Source organism: Parasteatoda tepidariorum, chromosome 5, assembly GCF_982258835.1.
Source record: "Parasteatoda tepidariorum strain Cologne lab strain chromosome 5, Ptep-v5.0, whole genome shotgun sequence".
Lineage (NCBI taxonomy): Eukaryota > Metazoa > Arthropoda > Arachnida > Araneae > Theridiidae > Parasteatoda > Parasteatoda tepidariorum.
In genome coordinates, this window is record NC_141759.1 from 104,648,036 (window position 1) to 104,670,539 (window position 22,504).

Below are 22,504 nucleotides of genomic sequence, written 5' to 3' on the forward strand. Positions count from 1 at the left end.
ATTTCATTCTTTACTTGACACTTTATATTTTACGATTTTTTAAAGCCTAGCTTACGTATTTACTTAACATTATTATTTGTTCTCTAATATGTATTACTTTAAACCTTCAACTTTACACGCATATTACTTTATACCTTATTTTATATTTTGTGCCTTTTTACGCTTTTACTTTATATTTTGCGATACTCTTTAGTTTTTTAGTTTACATTTTTTTACGTCATGTTTTATTTTATGCGCTTTTTCTTTTCTTAACATTTTATCTTTTAGTTTATACTTTATATTCTAATATATTTCTAACATTTTTTTATGCTTAGTTTACTTGTCGATTTCACTTTATACTTTATTGATATATTCAGATATTTTCTTAAGTATACACTTTTCTTTTTTCTGCATTTTACATTTGATTATACTTTCTGCTATACTTCTGACTTTTCGCTTTACTTAACACTTTTTGTTTAATCTGCATTTTTCCTCTTTTTACTTTATGCTTCACTTTGTATTTTAGGCCTTATTTTTCTTTCTTAATTACAAACTTTTTATTTTATGTTTTACTTAGTACGTTAATCTTTATATTATTCTATACAATACTTTGCCTATTACTTTTTACTATACTTTGCTTTTGACTTTATATATTATTTTATTCTTGACTATAAGTTCGATGATATAATGCATACTTTATTTCATATTTCCCTTACTTTACGTTTCCCTTTGCTTTATACAATAATTAACTTTTTAATTTACACAATATTTTCTATTAACTGTTTTTTTATTCTTTACACTTTTTTAGTTTGTTTTATGCTTTACTTTATATTTGAAGCTGTAATTTAGTTTACCTTCTAGCTAACTTTTTACTTTACCTTTTTTTTCATTTTGTAATTTACTCTTCACTTTACACTTTAGATTTTAAGCGTTAACTTAAGCCAAATTTACTTTACATATTTGCTTCATAATTTAATTTACACTACAATTTATTTTCTACTATATTTTTCTTTACTATATATTTTTGAATTTATATCATACACTACTGTTATTTTTCTGAAAATTTATATAAATGCTGATTACCATAAATACGAAGAAAATCCTTTGAGTGTTTATATGACTTACCTTTAAAAAACTATGACGTCACTTGGTTGGATTTATGTTTCCTAAAGATTTCGAAAGCTGAAAAAAAACACATATTGATTAAAATTACATAAATATCTTTGAAACACGATAATAGGGGCCGTTAAAACATTACTTAAGTAAAGGGGATGTAATTTTGTAATTTGCTTATATTTGTTGACAAGGGGCAGGTAGGATGCGAACAATACTTCAGTATGTCATTCAAGTCACATTATAATTTCAAGTTGTTTTTTTAAAGGAAAAATATGATAATTTGGAAAAAACTACACTTGAAACAATTTCTAATTTTAAATAAAATTTTGGAGAAAGAGAAAATATGGATAAAAATTGTTTTCATGTGTTTCAGAGTTTAAGCCATTTCAGAAAAACAGAAAGTTTACTTAAAAATATTCTTCTCAAAATTTTATAGAATAAATTGAAATATTGAAAAGTTACATTATTTATTTAAATGAAATTCTAAAATTAGAATACTTCAGGAAAAGTTAAAAGTAGAGCATGGAGGTGCGTTGTTATTTTCTTACGTAAGCAGAGGATGTGATTTGCTTATTCTTGTGGACAAGGAGAGAGAGAGAGAGAGAGAGAGAGCGAAAGTAAAACTGAAAAACAGGTTTTATTTGAACGACATCATATAAATAGAAATATTTCCTCTTTTAGGAGTTATTTGTAAAGATGGATGTTTAAAATATTTGTTGTTCATTATGAAGACATTTATAAAGAAATCAAGCATTTTAATCATTAAATTTAGAAATGCATAATTAATTTTTAATTTTAATGAATAATCAAAATTAGAAATTTATAACTAATTTCATTTCATTCGTAAATGAAGAGAGTTAAATCTCAATGATTAATAGCAGACTCAGAAATTTTAATCCTAGAAAAAATTGCAGTCAATAAGTTTATATTGTATTAATTGTTCATCCAATATTATTAACTTTAGTAATGTTTTAATGGTTTCTGCAACGATTTCATCTTAACTACTTTTGTTTTAAAAATAGGGAGCCAAACATTTCAGAGAATGATCTACTTAAAATAAATAAAAATTATCAAATTAAAACATTTTACCTTATTTGCTGTCTTGGTGACATTGGAATCACATTGAGCAATATTATATTGCTGTCACATAATTAATATTTAAAGCTGTTTCATATTTTTCGAAACAAAGTTGCCTTGAAAAAAAAATTAGAAGTTCGACGTTTTCACTACTTCAAAATATTAAACTAAAATTTATTGCTCGCTTTCTCAATAGAAAAAAACAGCGAAAATATAAAAAAAGACCGCATCTATATTTGTTGTTGTAGTTAATTTACGTCGCACGAGAGCTGCACGATGGGCTATTGGCGACGGTCTGGGAAACACCCCTGAGGATGATCCGAAGACATGCCATCACAATTTTGATCCTCTGCAGAGGGGATGGCACCCCCGCTTCGGTGGCCCGACGACCTGCACGCGAAGTCGAGCCCTTTACGGTAGAACAGTTTAACGAGAACCAATACCGCTCACACTCGGTCCCTACGCAAACTGATCCAAGTGGTCACCCACCCGCTCACTGACCGTAGGCAGTGATGCTTGACTTCGGTGATCTGCTGGGAACCGTGTCTTAACGACCAGTCCACTGCGGGACCATCTATATTGGTAAACTTTTTGGAATATAGTATTTATCCTTGAAACCTCTTTTTGTTGAAAAATAATTGTTGGTAATATTTGCAGGTAATAAATAATCGGCAGTTTTCGAAAAAAAAAAGAAACAAATGTCCTTTACTCACAGAAAAATCTTCAAATATCCGAAATTGTTTCACAGATAAGCATCCAAATAAGTCCGGCAGTTCTACCTTCCATTAAACCGTGTATGCATCATCCAGATGGGCCCTTATCTATCCTAGTGATATGCAAAATAATCCTAAAAAACGAAAACATGTTGTATTCAAAATAGTATAGCTTGTTAATTATCATTAATTTAGCAAGAGATTAAAAGCAAACTTTTAAAATTAAAAGTAAGAAGCATGCAAAAACAAACGAAAATAAGAAAATGAAAAAGAACACACTATAGTTAAAACGGTTTTGATAAATTAAACATTGTAAAACAAGCTCAATGGGAAAAAAACACTATTAAAAAAAAGAAAAGAAAAAAACATGAACTTTTACGCATCTAATTATGTTTCCGCGTAAGTAAATTTTATGTATATTACTTTTACAAGTATTTCCTTTACCCGTTTAACGCGTTACTTTTATGCACTATTTTGAACGATGGACAACTTATGTTACGCGGCATAGAGTTTACTTAAACTTGTTTCTTTTTATACGAGAGATCGCGTTTTTCACGCGTTTACTTTCATGCATCAATTTTGCGACTTATTTTTATTTATGTGTTAATTTACATACATTTTACTTTATATTCATTTATCCGATGCGCTTGCGAATTTAATCTTTTATGCGTAACTTTAAATCGTTAATAAATTTATTGCGATATTTTATGTATTACTTTTACATAATGCATTACTTGTACTTTACTTATGTGTTACTTTTTCAAGTTTGCTTTTCTTGTGCTTTACTTTTAATCGTTATATGCATTGCATTTTTGTATTAGTTTTATTTATACGTGGCATTTATACTTTACTTTCATGTATTGTTACTTTACGATTTCTTACACTTTATATTATATGCGTTAATTTTCCATAAGCGTTATTTTTCTTATGTGTCTCTTTTACACGTTATATTGTAATCGATTTATTTTGTTGACACATAGCATTTACGGAATATACGCGTATTTTAACGCTTAAATATATTTTAAGTGTTACATTTCTTTATTTTCTTTTTGCGTTACTTTCACGCGCTTGCTTTTAGACTTTATATTTTATGCGGTACTTTTCTTCAAGCATTTTATCTACGTGTAATAATTATTAGTCATTTAAGTGTTATAAGTATAATTATGTTTTACGAGTTACTTTTCTTTGTGCATTGATTTTGTTATGCGTTACTTTTACTTTTGATCTACTTCATTGATTACTCCATACTTTGCGCTATGGAATTTATATATTTTGCGCGTAATTTTCCTATGCGTTACTTTTTCACACGTTAGATTTTTATGCATTAATTTAAACGCTTTTTGTATATATTTTACTATTCTGTAAGAGTTTCTTTTACGCATTTGCTTTTTTTTAATGCATTTATCGTTTTTTATGCGTTGTTGTCTGCCTCATACTTAACGCGCTACTTTTCTTTCTGCGTTACAATTGCGCATTTTATGCTATACTTTTGGTTATCCCTTACTTTAACGTTTTATTATTCATAACTCACTTCAAACTTTTTTCTTTACTCCTTCCCTTACTGTTGTGTTTCTATCCTTTGTACGTTACTTTTGCTCTTTACTTTACTTACTTTTTTTTACCTTATTTATATTTTACAAACTTATGTATATTTTACTCTCTACAGTTTTATTTTTTACTATCTACGGTTTTATGTGTCATAAAGCATAAAGAAGATTACAGCATGAAGATGCTGTTATATTTCCCATCATTTTTACGCTTTACTTCTCTTTATACTCAATTCACCTATATTTTACATTCCTTTATGCGCTAATTCTTTTTTATGCATTACATTTTGTTTTCTTATGCGTTACTTTACTTATGTATTAATTTCACGATTAAATTTTTGCACATGTTACGCGTAGTTATATTTCACGCGTTATTTTACTTATGCGTTTTATTTGCGTGGCACGCGAGTTCCTCTTATACGTTGTTGTAAATTACGAGTTACTTTTATTATGCGTTGCTTTTTTGCAGTTCCCTTTCTTACATTTACAAATTTACTTTTATTATGCAGTAATTTTACGCGTTTATTTTGCTTACGTGTTACTTCTTATATTTGTTTCATTCATGCATTAGTTCTATTCATGCGGTACATTTGCTCGTTTTTATTATCTCTTGACTTTTTCATGCGTTACTTATGCGATTTAAATTGCACAATTTTTACTTTATATTTTACACTTCATTTTTTATAATTTCTTTTTGTTTTGGATTTTTTTCTTATACATTACTTTTTCACGCTTTGCTTTTCTCACGTGTTACTTTTACGCGCTATAATACTTTAGGTTTTTACTTTATGCGCTACCTTTACTTTAAGCGTGCTATGTTTGCTTTTCTTTATACTTACATTTAAGCATTTACTTTGCATGTGTTACTTTTACTTTACAATTTAAATTCACGCGTTTTTATATTTTATGCGTTATATTTCTTTATGTGGTATTCCTATATTTTGCGTGTTTTCTTTTCATATGTGTTACTTCCACATTTAAGCGTTACTTTTCTTTATGCTTTAAGTTTATTTTCTATTTCACACATTTCTTCACAAGCGTCTTTCACACGTTTAAATTTTTATGCGTTACTTTTACTTTATGCTAAAGTTTACCACATGTTTTATTACATACTTTTTCATGTTACTCTGTTTTCCAAGTTGCTATCTTTTCCCCTTTCTTTTCTTATCACGTAGTTTTACTTTCCATATGCGTGAATTTAACTTTTACGCGTTATTTTATTTCAAGCGCTACTCAAGCTACGCAATATTTACAAATTACTAATTCTTATGCGTTACATTCTTTTTACGTAACCTTTACCTTTACGCGTAACCTTTACGTATTTATTTTTATCATGTTTTTACCTTTCCACATAAAAATTTTGCGTCATTATTTTACGCGTTAGTTCTATTTATGCATTATTATTTTTCAATTCTTTACAATATCCGCCAAGATTTTTTTATGCTTTATTTTAAGGAGTTTCGTTTACTCGTGCATTTTTTATTTATTACTTTTAAGCATTATTTTTTATGGCTAATTTAATACTCTACAATACTTTTTTGTGTTACTTTTAAGTTTATACTTTTTTTTTCGATACTTTATATTAACGAGTTATTATGTTTCACACGTTTACAATTCTTTTGATAATTTTAATTTAATGCGTTATTATAGTTTAAAAATTTTTTCTCCTCGGGTACTTTTTCTTCCACGCGAATTTACACTTAACCCTTATTATTGTTTACAATTGCACTGCATATGCGCTAATAAAGAGTTATGTTTCACACGTTTACAATTCTTTTGATATTTTTAATTTAATGCGTTATTATAGTTTACAAATTTTTTCTCCTCGGGTACTTTTTCTTCCACGCGAATTTACACTTAACCCTTATTATTGTTTACATTTGCACTGCTTACGCGCTAATAAAGAGTTATGTTTCACACGTTTACAATTCTTTTGATAATTTTAATTTAATGCGTTATTATAGTTTACAAATTTTTTCTCCTCGGGTACTTTTTCTTCCACGCGAATTTACACTTAACCCTTATTATTGTTTACAATTGCACTGCATATGCGCTAATAAAGAGTTATGTTTCACACGTTTACAATTCTTTTGATAATTTTAATTTAATGCGTTATTATAGTTTACAAATTTTTTCTCCTCGGGTACTTTTTCTTCCACGCGAATTTACACTTAACCCTTATTATTGTTTACAATTGCACTGCATATGCGCTAATAAAGAGTTATGTTTCACACGTTTACAATTCTTTTGATATTTTTAATTTAATGCGTTATTATAGTTTACAAATTTTTTCTCCTCGGGTACTTTTTCTTCCACGCGAATTTACACTTAACCCTTATTATTGTTTACATTTGCACTGCTTACGCGCTAATAAAGAGTTATGTTTCACACGTTTACAATTCTTTTGATAATTTTAATTTAATGCGTTATTATAGTTTACAAATTTTTTCTCCTCGGGTACTTTTTCTTCCACGCGAATTTACACTTAACCCTTATTATTGTTTACAATTGCACTGCATATGCGCTAATAAAGAGTTATGTTTCACACGTTTACAATTCTTTTGATAATTTTAATTTAATGCGTTATTATAGTTTACAAATTTTTTCTCCTCGGGTACTTTTTCTTCCACGCGAATTTACACTTAACCCTTATTATTGTTTACAATTGCACTGCATATGCGCTAATAAAGAGTTATGTTTCACACGTTTACAATTCTTTTGATATTTTTAATTTAATGCGTTATTATAGTTTACAAATTTTTTCTCCTCGGGTACTTTTTCTTCCACGCGAATTTACACTTAACCCTTATTATTGTTTACATTTGCACTGCTTACGCGCTAATAAAGAGTTATGTTTCACACGTTTACAATTCTTTTGATAATTTTAATTTAATGCGTTATTATAGTTTACAAATTTTTTCTCCTCGGGTACTTTTTCTTCCACGCGAATTTACACTTAACCCTTATTATTGTTTACAATTGCACTGCATATGCGCTAATAAAGAGTTATGTTTCACACGTTTACAATTCTTTTGATATTTTTAATTTAATGCGTTATTATAGTTTACAAATTTTTTCTCCTCGGGTACTTTTTCTTCCACGCGAATTTACACTTAACCCTTATTATTGTTTACATTTGCACTGCTTACGCGCTAATAAAGAGTTATGTTTCACACGTTTACAATTCTTTTGATAATTTTAATTTAATGCGTTATTATAGTTTACAAATTTTTTCTCCTCGGGTACTTTTTCTTCCACGCGAATTTACACTTAACCCTTATTATTGTTTACAATTGCACTGCATATGCGCTAATAAAGAGTTATGTTTCACACGTTTACAATTCTTTTGATATTTTTAATTTAATGCGTTATTATAGTTTACAAATTTTTTCTCCTCGGGTACTTTTTCTTCCACGCGAATTTACACTTAACCCTTATTATTGTTTACAATTGCACTGCATATGCGCTAATAAAGAGTTATGTTTCACACGTTTACAATTCTTTTGATATTTTTAATTTAATGCGTTATTATAGTTTACAAATTTTTTCTCCTCGGGTACTTTTTCTTCCACGCGAATTTACACTTAACCCTTATTATTGTTTACAATTGCACTGCATATGCGCTAATAAAGAGTTATGTTTCACACGTTTACAATTCTTTTGATATTTTTAATTTAATGCGTTATTATAGTTTACAAATTTTTTCTCCTCGGGTACTTTTTCTTCCACGCGAATTTACACTTAACCCTTATTATTGTTTACAATTGCACTGCATATGCGCTAATAAAGAGTTATGTTTCACACGTTTACAATTCTTTTGATATTTTTAATTTAATGCGTTATTATAGTTTACAAATTTTTTCTCCTCGGGTACTTTTTCTTCCACGCGAATTTACACTTAACCCTTATTATTGTTTACAATTGCACTGCATATGCGCTAATAAAGAGTTATGTTTCACACGTTTACAATTCTTTTGATATTTTTAATTTAATGCGTTATTATAGTTTACAAATTTTTTCTCCTCGGGTACTTTTTCTTCCACGCGAATTTACACTTAACCCTTATTATTGTTTACAATTGCACTGCATATGCGCTAATAAAGAGTTATGTTTCACACGTTTACAATTCTTTTGATATTTTTAATTTAATGCGTTATTATAGTTTACAAATTTTTTCTCCTCGGGTACTTTTTCTTCCACGCGAATTTACACTTAACCCTTATTATTGTTTACAATTGCACTGCATATGCGCTAATAAAGAGTTATGTTTCACACGTTTACAATTCTTTTGATATTTTTAATTTAATGCGTTATTATAGTTTACAAATTTTTTCTCCTCGGGTACTTTTTCTTCCACGCGAATTTACACTTAACCCTTATTATTGTTTACAATTGCACTGCATATGCGCTAATAAAGAGTTATGTTTCACACGTTTACAATTCTTTTGATATTTTTAATTTAATGCGTTATTATAGTTTACAAATTTTTTCTCCTCGGGTACTTTTTCTTCCACGCGAATTTACACTTAACCCTTATTATTGTTTACAATTGCACTGCATATGCGCTAATAAAGAGTTATGTTTCACACGTTTACAATTCTTTTGATATTTTTAATTTAATGCGTTATTATAGTTTACAAATTTTTTCTCCTCGGGTACTTTTTCTTCCACGCGAATTTACACTTAACCCTTATTATTGTTTACATTTGCACTGCTTACGCGCTAATAAAGAGTTATGTTTCACACGTTTACAATTCTTTTGATAATTTTAATTTAATGCGTTATTATAGTTTACAAATTTTTTCTCCTCGGGTACTTTTTCTTCCACGCGAATTTACACTTAACCCTTATTATTGTTTACAATTGCACTGCATATGCGCTAATAAAGAGTTATGTTTCACACGTTTACAATTCTTTTGATAATTTTAATTTAATGCGTTATTATAGTTTACAAATTTTTTCTCCTCGGGTACTTTTTCTTCCACGCGAATTTACACTTAACCCTTATTATTGTTTACAATTGCACTGCATATGCGCTAATAAAGAGTTATGTTTCACACGTTTACAATTCTTTTGATATTTTTAATTTAATGCGTTATTATAGTTTACAAATTTTTTCTCCTCGGGTACTTTTTCTTCCACGCGAATTTACACTTAACCCTTATTATTGTTTACATTTGCACTGCTTACGCGCTAATAAAGAGTTATGTTTCACACGTTTACAATTCTTTTGATAATTTTAATTTAATGCGTTATTATAGTTTAAAAATTTTTTCTCCTCGGGTACTTTTTCTTCCACGCGAATTTACACTTAACCCTTATTATTGTTTACAATTGCACTGCATATGCGCTAATAAAGAGTTATGTTTCACACGTTTACAATTCTTTTGATATTTTTAATTTAATGCGTTATTATATTTTACAAATTTTTTCTCCTCGGGTACTTTTTCTTCCACGCGAATTTACACTTAACCCTTATTATTGTTTACATTTGCACTGCTTACGCGCTAATAAAGAGTTATGTTTCACACGTTTACAATTCTTTTGATAATTTTAATTTAATGCGTTATTATAGTTTACAAATTTTTTCTCCTCGGGTACTTTTTCTTATACGCGAATTTACACTTAACCCTTATTATTGCTTACATTTGCACTGCATACGCGCTAATAAAGAGTTATGTTTCACACGTTTACAATTCTTTTGATATTTTTAATTTAATGCGTTATTATAGTTTACAAATTTTTTCTCCTCGGGTACTTTTTCTTCCACGCGATTTTACACTTAACCCTTATTATTGCTTACATTTGCACTGCTTACGCGCTAATAAAGAATTATGTTTCACACATTTACAATTCTTTTGATATTTTTAATTTAATACGTTATTATAGTTTACAAATTTCTTCTCCTCGGGTACTTTTTCTTCCACGCGAATTTACACTTAACCCTTATTATTGCTTACATTTGCACTGCATACGCGCTAATAAAGAGTTATGTCTCACACGTTTACAATTCTTTTGATATTTTTAATTTAATGCGTTATTATAGTTTACAAATTTTTTCTCCTCGGGTACTTTTTTTTCCACGCGAATTTACACTTAACCCTTATTATTGCTTCCATTTGCAATGCATACGCGCTAATAAAGAGTTATGTTTCACACGTTTACAATTCTTTTGATAATTTTAATTTAATGCGTTATTATAGTTTACAAATTTTTTCTCCTCGGGTACTTTTTCTTCCACGCGAATTTACACTTAACCCTTATTATTGTTTACAATTGCACTGCATATGCGCTAATAAAGAGTTATGTTTCACACGTTTACAATTCTTTTGATATTTTTAATTTAATGCGTTATTATAGTTTACAAATTTTTTCTCCTCGGGTACTTTTTCTTCCACGCGAATTTACACTTAACCCTTATTATTGTTTACATTTGCACTGCTTACGCGCTAATAAAGAGTTATGTTTCACACGTTTACAATTCTTTTGATAATTTTAATTTAATGCGTTATTATAGTTTACAAATTTTTTCTCCTCGGGTACTTTTTCTTCCACGCGAATTTACACTTAACCCTTATTATTGTTTACAATTGCACTGCATATGCGCTAATAAAGAGTTATGTTTCACACGTTTACAATTCTTTTGATAATTTTAATTTAATGCGTTATTATAGTTTACAAATTTTTTCTCCTCGGGTACTTTTTCTTCCACGCGAATTTACACTTAACCCTTATTATTGTTTACAATTGCACTGCATATGCGCTAATAAAGAGTTATGTTTCACACGTTTACAATTCTTTTGATATTTTTAATTTAATGCGTTATTATAGTTTACAAATTTTTTCTCCTCGGGTACTTTTTCTTCCACGCGAATTTACACTTAACCCTTATTATTGTTTACATTTGCACTGCTTACGCGCTAATAAAGAGTTATGTTTCACACGTTTACAATTCTTTTGATAATTTTAATTTAATGCGTTATTATAGTTTAAAAATTTTTTCTCCTCGGGTACTTTTTCTTCCACGCGAATTTACACTTAACCCTTATTATTGTTTACAATTGCACTGCATATGCGCTAATAAAGAGTTATGTTTCACACGTTTACAATTCTTTTGATATTTTTAATTTAATGCGTTATTATATTTTACAAATTTTTTCTCCTCGGGTACTTTTTCTTCCACGCGAATTTACACTTAACCCTTATTATTGTTTACATTTGCACTGCTTACGCGCTAATAAAGAGTTATGTTTCACACGTTTACAATTCTTTTGATAATTTTAATTTAATGCGTTATTATAGTTTACAAATTTTTTCTCCTCGGGTACTTTTTCTTATACGCGAATTTACACTTAACCCTTATTATTGCTTACATTTGCACTGCATACGCGCTAATAAAGAGTTATGTTTCACACGTTTACAATTCTTTTGATATTTTTAATTTAATGCGTTATTATAGTTTACAAATTTTTTCTCCTCGGGTACTTTTTCTTCCACGCGATTTTACACTTAACCCTTATTATTGCTTACATTTGCACTGCTTACGCGCTAATAAAGAATTATGTTTCACACATTTACAATTCTTTTGATATTTTTAATTTAATACGTTATTATAGTTTACAAATTTCTTCTCCTCGGGTACTTTTTCTTCCACGCGAATTTACACTTAACCCTTATTATTGCTTACATTTGCACTGCATACGCGCTAATAAAGAGTTATGTCTCACACGTTTACAATTCTTTTGATATTTTTAATTTAATGCGTTATAATAGTTTACAAATTTTTTCTCCTCGGGTACTTTTTTTTCCACGCGAATTTACACTTAACCCTTATTATTGCTTCCATTTGCAATGCATACGCGCTAATAAAGAGTTATGTTTCACACGTTTACAATTCTTTTGATATTTTTAATTTAATGCGTTATTATAGTTTACAAATTTTTTTTCCTCGGGAACTTTTTCTTCCACGCGAATTTACACTTAACCCTTATTATTGCTTACATTTGCACTGCTTACGCGCTAATAAAGAGTTATGTTTCACACGTTTACAATTCTTTTGATATTTTTAATTTAATGCGTTATTATAGTTTACAAATTTTTTTTCCTCGGGTACTTTTTCCTCCACGCGAATTTACACTTAACCCTTAATATTGCTGACATTTGCACTGCATACGCGCTAATAAAGAGTTATGTTTCACACATTTACAATTCTTTTGATATTTTTAATTTAATGCATTATTATAGTTTACAAATTTTTTCTCCTCGGGTACTTTTTCTTCCACGCGAATTTACACTTAACCCTTATTATTGCTTACATTTGCACTGCTTACGCGCTAATAAAGAGTTATGTTTCACACGTTTACAATTCTTTTTATATTTTTAATTTAATGCGTTATTATAGTTTACAAATTTTTTCTCCTCGGGTACTTTTTCTTCCACGCGAATTTACACTTAACCCTTATTATTGCTTACATTTGCACTGCTTACGCGCTAATAAAGAGTAATGTTTCACACGTTTACAATTCTTTTGATATTTTTAATTTAATGCGTTATTATAGTTTACAAATTTTTTCTCCTCGGGTACTTTTTCTTCCACGCGAATTTACACTTAACCCTTATTATTGCTTACATTTGCACTGCATACGCGCTAATAAAGAGTTATGTTTCACACGTTTACAATTCTTTTGATATTTTTAATTTAATGCGTTATTATAGTTTACAAATTTTTTTTCCTCGGGAACATTTTCTTCCACGCGAATTTACACTTAACCCTTATTATTGCTTACATTTGCACTGCTTACGCGCTAATAAAGAGTTATGTTTCACACGTTTACAATTCTTTTGATATTTTTAATTTAATGCGTTATTATAGTTTACAAATTTTTTTTCCTCGGGTACTTTTTCCTCCACACGAATTTACACTTAACCCTTAATATTGCTGACATTTGCACTGCATACGCGCTAATAAAGAGTTATGTTTCACACATTTACAATTCTTTTGATATTTTTAATTTAATGCGTTATTATAGTTTACAAATTTTTTCTCCTCGGGTACTTTTTCTTCCACGCGAATTTACACTTAACCCTTATTATTGCTTACATTTGCACTGCTTACGCGCTAATAAAGAGTTATGTTTCACACGTTTACAATTCTTTTTATATTTTTAATTTAATGCGTTATTATAGTTTACAAATTTTTTCTCCTCGGGTACTTTTTCTTCCACGCGAATTTACACTTAACCCTTATTATTGCTTACATTTGCACTGCTTACGCGCTAATAAAGAGTTATGTTTCACACGTTTACAATTCTTTTGATATTTTTAATTTAATGCGTTATTATAGTTTACAAATTTTTTCTCCTCGGGTACTTTTTCTTCCACGCGAATTTACACTTAACCCTTATTATTGCTTACATTTGCATTGCATACGCGCTAATAAAGAGCTATGTTTCACACGTTTACAATTCTTTTGATATTTTTAATTTAATGCTTTATTATAGTTTACAAATTTTTTCTCCTCGGGTACTTTTTCTTCCACGCGAATTTACACTTAACCCTTATTATTGCTTACATTTGCGCTGCTTACGCACTAATAAAGAGTTATGTTTCACACGTTTACAATTCTTTTGATATTTTTAATTTAATGCGTTATAGTTTACAAATTTTTTCTCCTCGGGTACTTTTTCCTCCACGCGAATTTACACTTAACCCTTAATATTGCTGACATTTGCACTGCATACGCGCTAATAAAGAGTTATGTTTCACACGTTTACAATTCTTTTGATATTTTTAATTTAATGCTTTATTATAGTTTACAAATTTTTTCTCCTCGGGTACTTTTTCTTCCACGCGAATTTACACTTAACCCTTATTATTGCTTACATTTGCACTGCTTACGCGCTAATAAAGAGTTATGTTTCACACGTTTACAATTCTTTTGATATTTTTAATTTAATGCGTTATTATAGTTTACAAATTTTTTCTCCTCGGGTACTTTTTCTTCCACGCGAATTTACACTTAACCCTTATTATTGCTTACATTTGCACTGCATACGTGCTAATAAAGAGTTATGTTTCACACGTTTACAATTCTTTTGATATTTTTAATTTAATGCGTTATTATAGTTTACAAATTTTTTCTCCTCGGGTACTTTTTCTTCCACGCGAATTTACACTTAACCCTTATTATTGCTTACATTTGCACTGCTTACGCGCTAATAAAGAGTTATGTTTCACACGTTTACAATTCTTTTGATATTTTTAATTTAATGCGTTATTATAGTTTACAAATTTTTCCTCCTCGGGTACTTTTTCTTCCACGCGAATTTACACTTAACCCTTATTATTGCTTCCATTTGCACTGCATACGCGCTAATAAAGAGTTATGTTTCACACGTTTGCAATTCTTTTGATATTTTTAATTTAATGCGTTATTATAGTTTACAAATTTTTTCTCCTCGGGTACTTTTTCTTCCGCGCGAATTTACACTTAACCCTTATTATTGCTTACATTTGCACTGCTTACGCGCTAATAAAGAGTTATGTTTCACACGTTTACAATTCTTTTGATATTTTTAATTTAATGCGTTATTATAGTTTACAAATTTTTTCTCCTCGGGTACTTTTTCTTCCACGCGAATTTACACTTAACCCTTATTATTGCTTACATTTGCACTGCTTACGCGCTAATAAAGAGTTATTTTTCACGCGTTTACAATTCTTTTGATATTTTTAATTTAATGCGTTATTATAGTTTACAAATTTTTTCTCCTCGGGTACTTTTTCTTCCACGCGAATTTACACTTAACCCTTATTATTGCTTACATTTGCACTGCATACGCGCTAATAAAGAGTTATGTTTCACATGTTTACAATTCTTTTGATATTTTTAATTTAATGCGTTATTATAGTTTACAAATTTTTTCTCCTCGCGTACTTTTTCTTCCACGTGAATTTACACTTAACCCTTATTATTGCTTACATTTGCACTGCTTACGCGCTAATAAAGAGTTATGTTTCACACGTTTACAATTCTTTTGATATTTTTAATTTAATGCGTTATTATAGTTTACAAATTTTTTCTCCTCGGGTACTTTTTCTTCCACGCGAATTTACACTTAACCCTTATTATTGCTTACATTTGCACTGCATACGCGCTAATAAAGAGTTATGTTTCACACGTTTACAATTCTTTTGATATTTTTAATTTAATGCGTTATTATAGTTTACAAATTTTTTCTCCTCGGGTACTTTTTCTTCCACGCGAATTTACACTTAACCCTTATTATTGCTTACATTTGCACTGCTTACGCGCTAATAAAGAGTTATGTTTCACACGTTTACAATTCTTTTGATATTTTTAATTTAATGCGTTATTATAGTTTACAAATTTTTTCTCCTCGGGTACTTTTTATTCCACGCGAATTTACACTTAACCCTTATTATTGCTTACATTTGCACTGCATACGCGCTAATAAAGAGTTATGTTTCACACGTTTACAATTCTTTTGATATTTTTAATTTAATGCGTTATTATAGTTTACAAATTTTTTCTCCTCGGGTACTTTTTCTTCCACGCGAATTTACACTTAACCCTTATTATTGCTTACATTTGCACTGCATACGCGCTAATAAAGAGTTATGTTTCACACGTTTACAATTCTTTTGATATTTTTAATTTAATGCGTTATTATAGTTTACAAATTTTTTCTCCTCGGGTACTTTTTATTCCACGCGAATTTACACTTAACCCTTATTATTGCTTACATTTGCACTGCTTACGCGTTAATAAAGAGTTATGTTTCACACGTTTACAATTCTTTTGATATTTTTAATTTAATGCGTTATTATAGTTTACAAATTTCTTCTCCTCGGGTACTTTTTCTTCCACGCGAATTTACACTTGACCCTTATTATTGCTTACATTTGCACTGCATACGCGCTAATAAAGAGTTATGTTTCACACGTTTACAATTCCTTTGATATTTTTAATTTAATGCTTTATTATAGTTTACAAATTTTTTCTCCTCGGGTACTTTTTCTTCCACGCGAATTTTCACTTAACCCTTATTATTGCTTACATTTGCACTGCTTACGCGCTAATAAAGAGTTATGTTTCACACGTTTACAATTCTTTTGATATTTTTAATTTAATGCGTTATTATAGTTTACAAATTTTTTCTCCTCGGGTACTTTTTCTTCCACGCGAATTTACACTTAACCCTTATTATTGCTTACATTTGCACTGCATACGTGCTAATAAAGAGTTATGTTTCACACGTTTACAATTCTTTTGATATTTTTAATTTAATGCGTTATTATAGTTTACAAATTTTTTCTCCTCGGGTACTTTTTCTTCCACGCGAATTTACACTTAACCCTTATTATTGCTTACATTTGCACTGCTTACGCGCTAATAAAGAGTTATGTTTCACACGTTTACAATTCTTTTGATATTTTTAATTTAATGCGTTATTATAGTTTACAAATTTTTCCTCCTCGGGTACTTTTTCTTCCACGCGAATTTACACTTAACCCTTATTATTGCTTCCATTTGCACTGCATACGCGCTAATAAAGAGTTATGTTTCACACGTTTGCAATTCTTTTGATATTTTTAATTTAATGCGTTATTATAGTTTACAAATTTTTTCTCCTCGGGTACTTTTTCTTCCGCGCGAATTTACACTTAACCCTTATTATTGCTTACATTTGCACTGCTTACGCGCTAATAAAGAGTTATGTTTCACACGTTTACAATTCTTTTGATATTTTTAATTTAATGCGTTATTATAGTTTACAAATTTTTTCTCCTCGGGTACTTTTTCTTCCACGCGAATTTACACTTAACCCTTATTATTGCTTACATTTGCACTGCTTACGCGCTAATAAAGAGTTATTTTTCACACGTTTACAATTCTTTTGATATTTTTAATTTAATGCGTTATTATAGTTTACAAATTTTTTCTCCTCGGGTACTTTTTCTTCCACGCGAATTTACACTTAACCCTTATTATTGCTTACATTTGCACTGCATACGCGCTAATAAAGAGTTATGTTTCACACGTTTACAATTCTTTTGATATTTTTAATTTAATGCGTTATTATAGTTTACAAATTTTTTCTCCTCGCGTACTTTTTCTTCCACGTGAATTTACACTTAACCCTTATTATTGCTTACATTTGCACTGCTTACGCGCTAATAAAGAGTTATGTTTCACACGTTTACAATTCTTTTGATATTTTTAATTTAATGCGTTATTATAGTTTACAAATTTTTTCTCCTCGGGTACTTTTTCTTCCACGCGAATTTACACTTAACCCTTATTATTGCTTACATTTGCACTGCATACGCGCTAATAAAGAGTTATGTTTCACACGTTTACAATTCTTTTGATATTTTTAATTTAATGCGTTATTATTGTTTACAAATTTTTTCTCCTCGGGTACTTTTTATTCCACGCGAATTTACACTTAACCCTTATTATTGCTTACATTTGCACTGCATACGCGCTAATAAAGAGTTATGTTTCACACGTTTACAATTCTTTTGATATTTTTAATTTAATGCGTTATTATAGTTTACAAATTTTTTCTCCTCGGGTACTTTTTCTTCCACGCGAATTTACACTTAACCCTTATTATTGCTTACATTTGCACTGCTTACGCGCTAATAAAGAGTTATGTTTCACACGTTTACAATTCTTTTGATATTTTTAATTTAATGCGTTATTATAGTTTACAAATTTTTTCTCCTCGGGTACTTTTTATTCCACGCGAATTTACACTTAACCCTTATTATTGCTTACATTTGCACTGCATACGCGTTAATAAAGAGTTATGTTTCACACGTTTACAATTCTTTTGATATTTTTAATTTAATGCGTTATTATAGTTTACAAATTTTTTCTCCTCGGGTACTTTTTCTTCCACGCGAATTTACACTTAACCCTTATTATTGCTTACATTTGCACTGCATACGCGCTAATAAAGAGTTATGTTTCACACGTTTACAATTCTTTTGATATTTTTAATTTAATGCGTTATTATAGTTTACAAATTTTTTCTCCTCGGGTACTTTTTCTTCCACGCGAATTTACACTTAACCCTTATTATTGCTTACATTTGCACTGCATACGCGCTAATAAAGAGTTATGTTTCACACGTTTACAATTCTTTTGATATTTTTAATTTAATGCGTTATTATAGTTTACAAATTTCTTCTCCTCGGGTACTTTTTCTTCCACGCGAATTTACACTTGACCCTTATTATTGCTTACATTTGCACTGCATACGCGCTAATAAAGAGTTATGTTTCACACGTTTACAATTCCTTTGATATTTTTAATTTAATGCGTTACTATAGTTTACAAATTTTTTCTCCTCGGGTACTTTTTATTCCACGCGAATTTACACTTAACCCTTATTATTGCTTACATTTGCACTGCATACGCGTTAATAAAGAGTTATGTTTCACACGTTTACAATTCTTTTGATATTTTTAATTTAATGCGTTATTATAGTTTACAAATTTTTTCTCCTCGGGTACTTTTTCTTCCACGCGAATTTACACTTAACCCTTATTATTGCTTACATTTGCACTGCATACGCGCTAATAAAGAGTTATGTTTCACACGTTTACAATTCTTTTGATATTTTTAATTTAATGCGTTATTATAGTTTACAAATTTTTTCTCCTCGGGTACTTTTTCTTCCACGCGAATTTACACTTAACCCTTATTATTGCTTACATTTGCACTGCATACGCGCTAATAAAGAGTTATGTTTCACACGTTTACAATTCTTTTGATATTTTTACATTAATGCGTTATTATAGTTTACAAATTTCTTCTCCTCGGGTACTTTTTCTTCCACGCGAATTTACACTTGACCCTTATTATTGCTTACATTTGCACTGCATACGCGCTAATAAAGAGTTATGTTTCACACGTTTACAATTCCTTTGATATTTTTAATTTAATGCGTTACTATAGTTTACAAATTTTTTCTCCTCGGGTACTTTTTCTTCCACGCGAATTTACACTTAACCCTTATTATTGCTTACATTTGCACTGCTTACGCGCAAATAAAGAGTTATGTTTCACACGTTTACAATTCTTTTGATATTTTTAATTTAATGCGTTATTATAGTTTACAAATTTTTTCTCCTCGGGTACTTTTTCTTCCACGCGAATTTACACTTAACCCTTATTATTGCTTACATTTGCACTGCATACGCGCTAATAAAGAGTTATGTTTCACACGTTTACAATTCTTCTGATATTTTTAATTTAATGCGTTATTATAGTTTACAAATTTTTTCTCCTCGGGTACTTTTTCTTCCACGCGAATTTACACTTAACCCTTATTATTGCTTACATTTGCACTGCTTACGCGCTAATAAAGAGTTATGTTTCACACGTTTACAATTCTTTTGATATTTTTAATTTAATGCGTTATTATAGTTTACAAATTTTTTCTCCTCGGGTACTTTTTCTTCCACGCGAATTTACACTTAACCCTTATTATTGCTTACATTTGCACTGCTTACGCGCTAATAAAGAGTTATGTTTCACACGTTTACAATTCTTTTGATATTTTTAATTTAATGCGTTATTATAGTTTACAAATTTTTTCTCCTCGGGAACTTTTTCTTCCACGCGAATTTACACTTAACCCTTATTATTGCTTACATTTGCACTGCATACGCGCTAATAAAGAGTTATGTTTCACACGTTTACAATTCTTTTGATATTTTTAATTTAATGCGTTATTATAGTTTACAAATTTTTTCTCCTCGGGTACTTTTTCTTCCACGCGAATTTACACTTAACCCTTATTATTGCTTACATTTGCACTGCTTACGCGCTAATAAAGAGTTATGTTTCACACGTTTACAATTCTTTTGATATTTTTAATTTAATGCGTTATTATAGTTTACAAATTTTTTCTCCTCGGGTACTTTTTCTTCCACGCGAATTTACACTTAACCCTTATTATTGCTTACATTTGCACTGCTTACGCACTAATAAAGAGTTATGTTTCACACGTTTACAATTCTTTTGATATTTTTAATTTAATGCGTTATTATAGTTTACAAATTTTTTCTCTTCCGGTACTTTTTCTTCCACGCGAATTTACACTTAGCCCTTATTATTGCTTACATTTGCACTGCATACGCGCTAATAAAGAGTTATGTTTCACACGTTTACAATTCTTTTGATATTTTTAATTTAATGCGTTATTATAGTTTACAAATTTTTTCTCCTCGGGTACTTTTTCCTCCACGCGAATTTACACTTAACCCTTAATATTGCTGACATTTGTACTGCATACGCGCTAATAAAGAGCTATGTTTCACACGTTTACAATTCTTTTGATATTTTTAATTTAATGCGTTATTATAGTTTACAAATTTTTTCTCCTCGGGTACTTTTTCTTCCACGCGAATTTACACTTAACCCTTATTATTGCTTACATTTGCACTGCTTACGCACTAATAAAGAGTTATGTTTCACACGTTTACAATTCTTTTGATATTTTTAATTTAATGCGTTATAGTTTACAAATTTTTTCTCCTCGGGTACTTTTTCCTCCACGCGAATTTACACTTAACCCTTATTATTGCTTACATTTGCACTGCATACGCGCTAATAAAGAGTTATGTTTCACACGTTTACAATTCTTTTGATATTTTTAATTTAATGCGTTATTATTGTTTACAAATTTTTTCTCCTCGGGTACTTTTTATTCCACGCGAATTTACACTTAACCCTTATTATTGCTTACATTTGCACTGCATACGCGCTAATAAAGAGTTATGTTTCACACGTTTACAATTCTTTTGATATTTTTAATTTAATGCGTTATTATAGTTTACAAATTTTTTCTCCTCGGGTACTTTTTCTTCCACGCGAATTTACACTTAACCCTTATTATTGCTTACATTTGCACTGCTTACGCGCTAATAAAGAGTTATGTTTCACACGTTTACAATTCTTTTGATATTTTTAATTTAATGCGTTATTATAGTTTACAAATTTTTTCTCCTCGGGTACTTTTTATTCCACGCGAATTTACACTTAACCCTTATTATTGCTTACATTTGCACTGCATACGCGTTAATAAAGAGTTATGTTTCACACGTTTACAATTCTTTTGATATTTTTAATTTAATGCGTTATTATAGTTTACAAATTTTTTCTCCTCGGGTACTTTTTCTTCCACGCGAATTTACACTTAACCCTTATTATTGCATACATTTGCACTGCATACGCGCTAATAAAGAGTTATGTTTCACACGTTTACAATTCTTTTGATATTTTTAATTTAATGCGTTATTATAGTTTACAAATTTTTTCTCCTCGGGTACTTTTTCTTCCACGCGAATTTACACTTAACCCTTATTATTGCTTACATTTGCACTGCATACGCGCTAATAAAGAGTTATGTTTCACACGTTTACAATTCTTTTGATATTTTTAATTTAATGCGTTATTATAGTTTACAAATTTCTTCTCCTCGGGTACTTTTTCTTCCACGCGAATTTACACTTGACCCTTATTATTGCTTACATTTGCACTGCATACGCGCTAATAAAGAGTTATGTTTCACACGTTTACAATTCCTTTGATATTTTTAATTTAATGCGTTACTATAGTTTACAAATTTTTTCTCCTCGGGTACTTTTTATTCCACGCGAATTTACACTTAACCCTTATTATTGCTTACATTTGCACTGCATACGCGTTAATAAAGAGTTATGTTTCACACGTTTACAATTCTTTTGATATTTTTAATTTAATGCGTTATTATAGTTTACAAATTTTTTCTCCTCGGGTACTTTTTCTTCCACGCGAATTTACACTTAACCCTTATTATTGCTTACATTTGCACTGCATACGCGCTAATAAAGAGTTATGTTTCACACGTTTACAATTCTTTTGATATTTTTAATTTAATGCGTTATTATAGTTTACAAATTTTTTCTCCTCGGGTACTTTTTCTTCCACGCGAATTTACACTTAACCCTTATTATTGCTTACATTTGCACTGCATACGCGCTAATAAAGAG

At 29.6% G+C, this 22,504-nt stretch overlaps 1 long non-coding RNA gene across 1 annotated transcript in view; it reads right to left on the reverse strand.

Annotated features, from left to right (window-relative positions):
- Nucleotides 1-1,103: 1,103 nt before the first annotated feature.
- Nucleotides 1,104-22,504, reverse strand: part of LOC147809944 (uncharacterized) — a 31,069-nt gene continuing 9,668 nt past the window's right edge. The window contains exons 3-4 of the long non-coding RNA XR_015433555.1: nt 2,886-3,019; nt 1,104-1,161 (exon numbers count right to left, since the gene is read on the reverse strand). This is a non-coding gene — a long non-coding RNA (uncharacterized LOC147809944). The remainder of the gene's footprint in view (nt 1,162-2,885; nt 3,020-22,504) is intronic.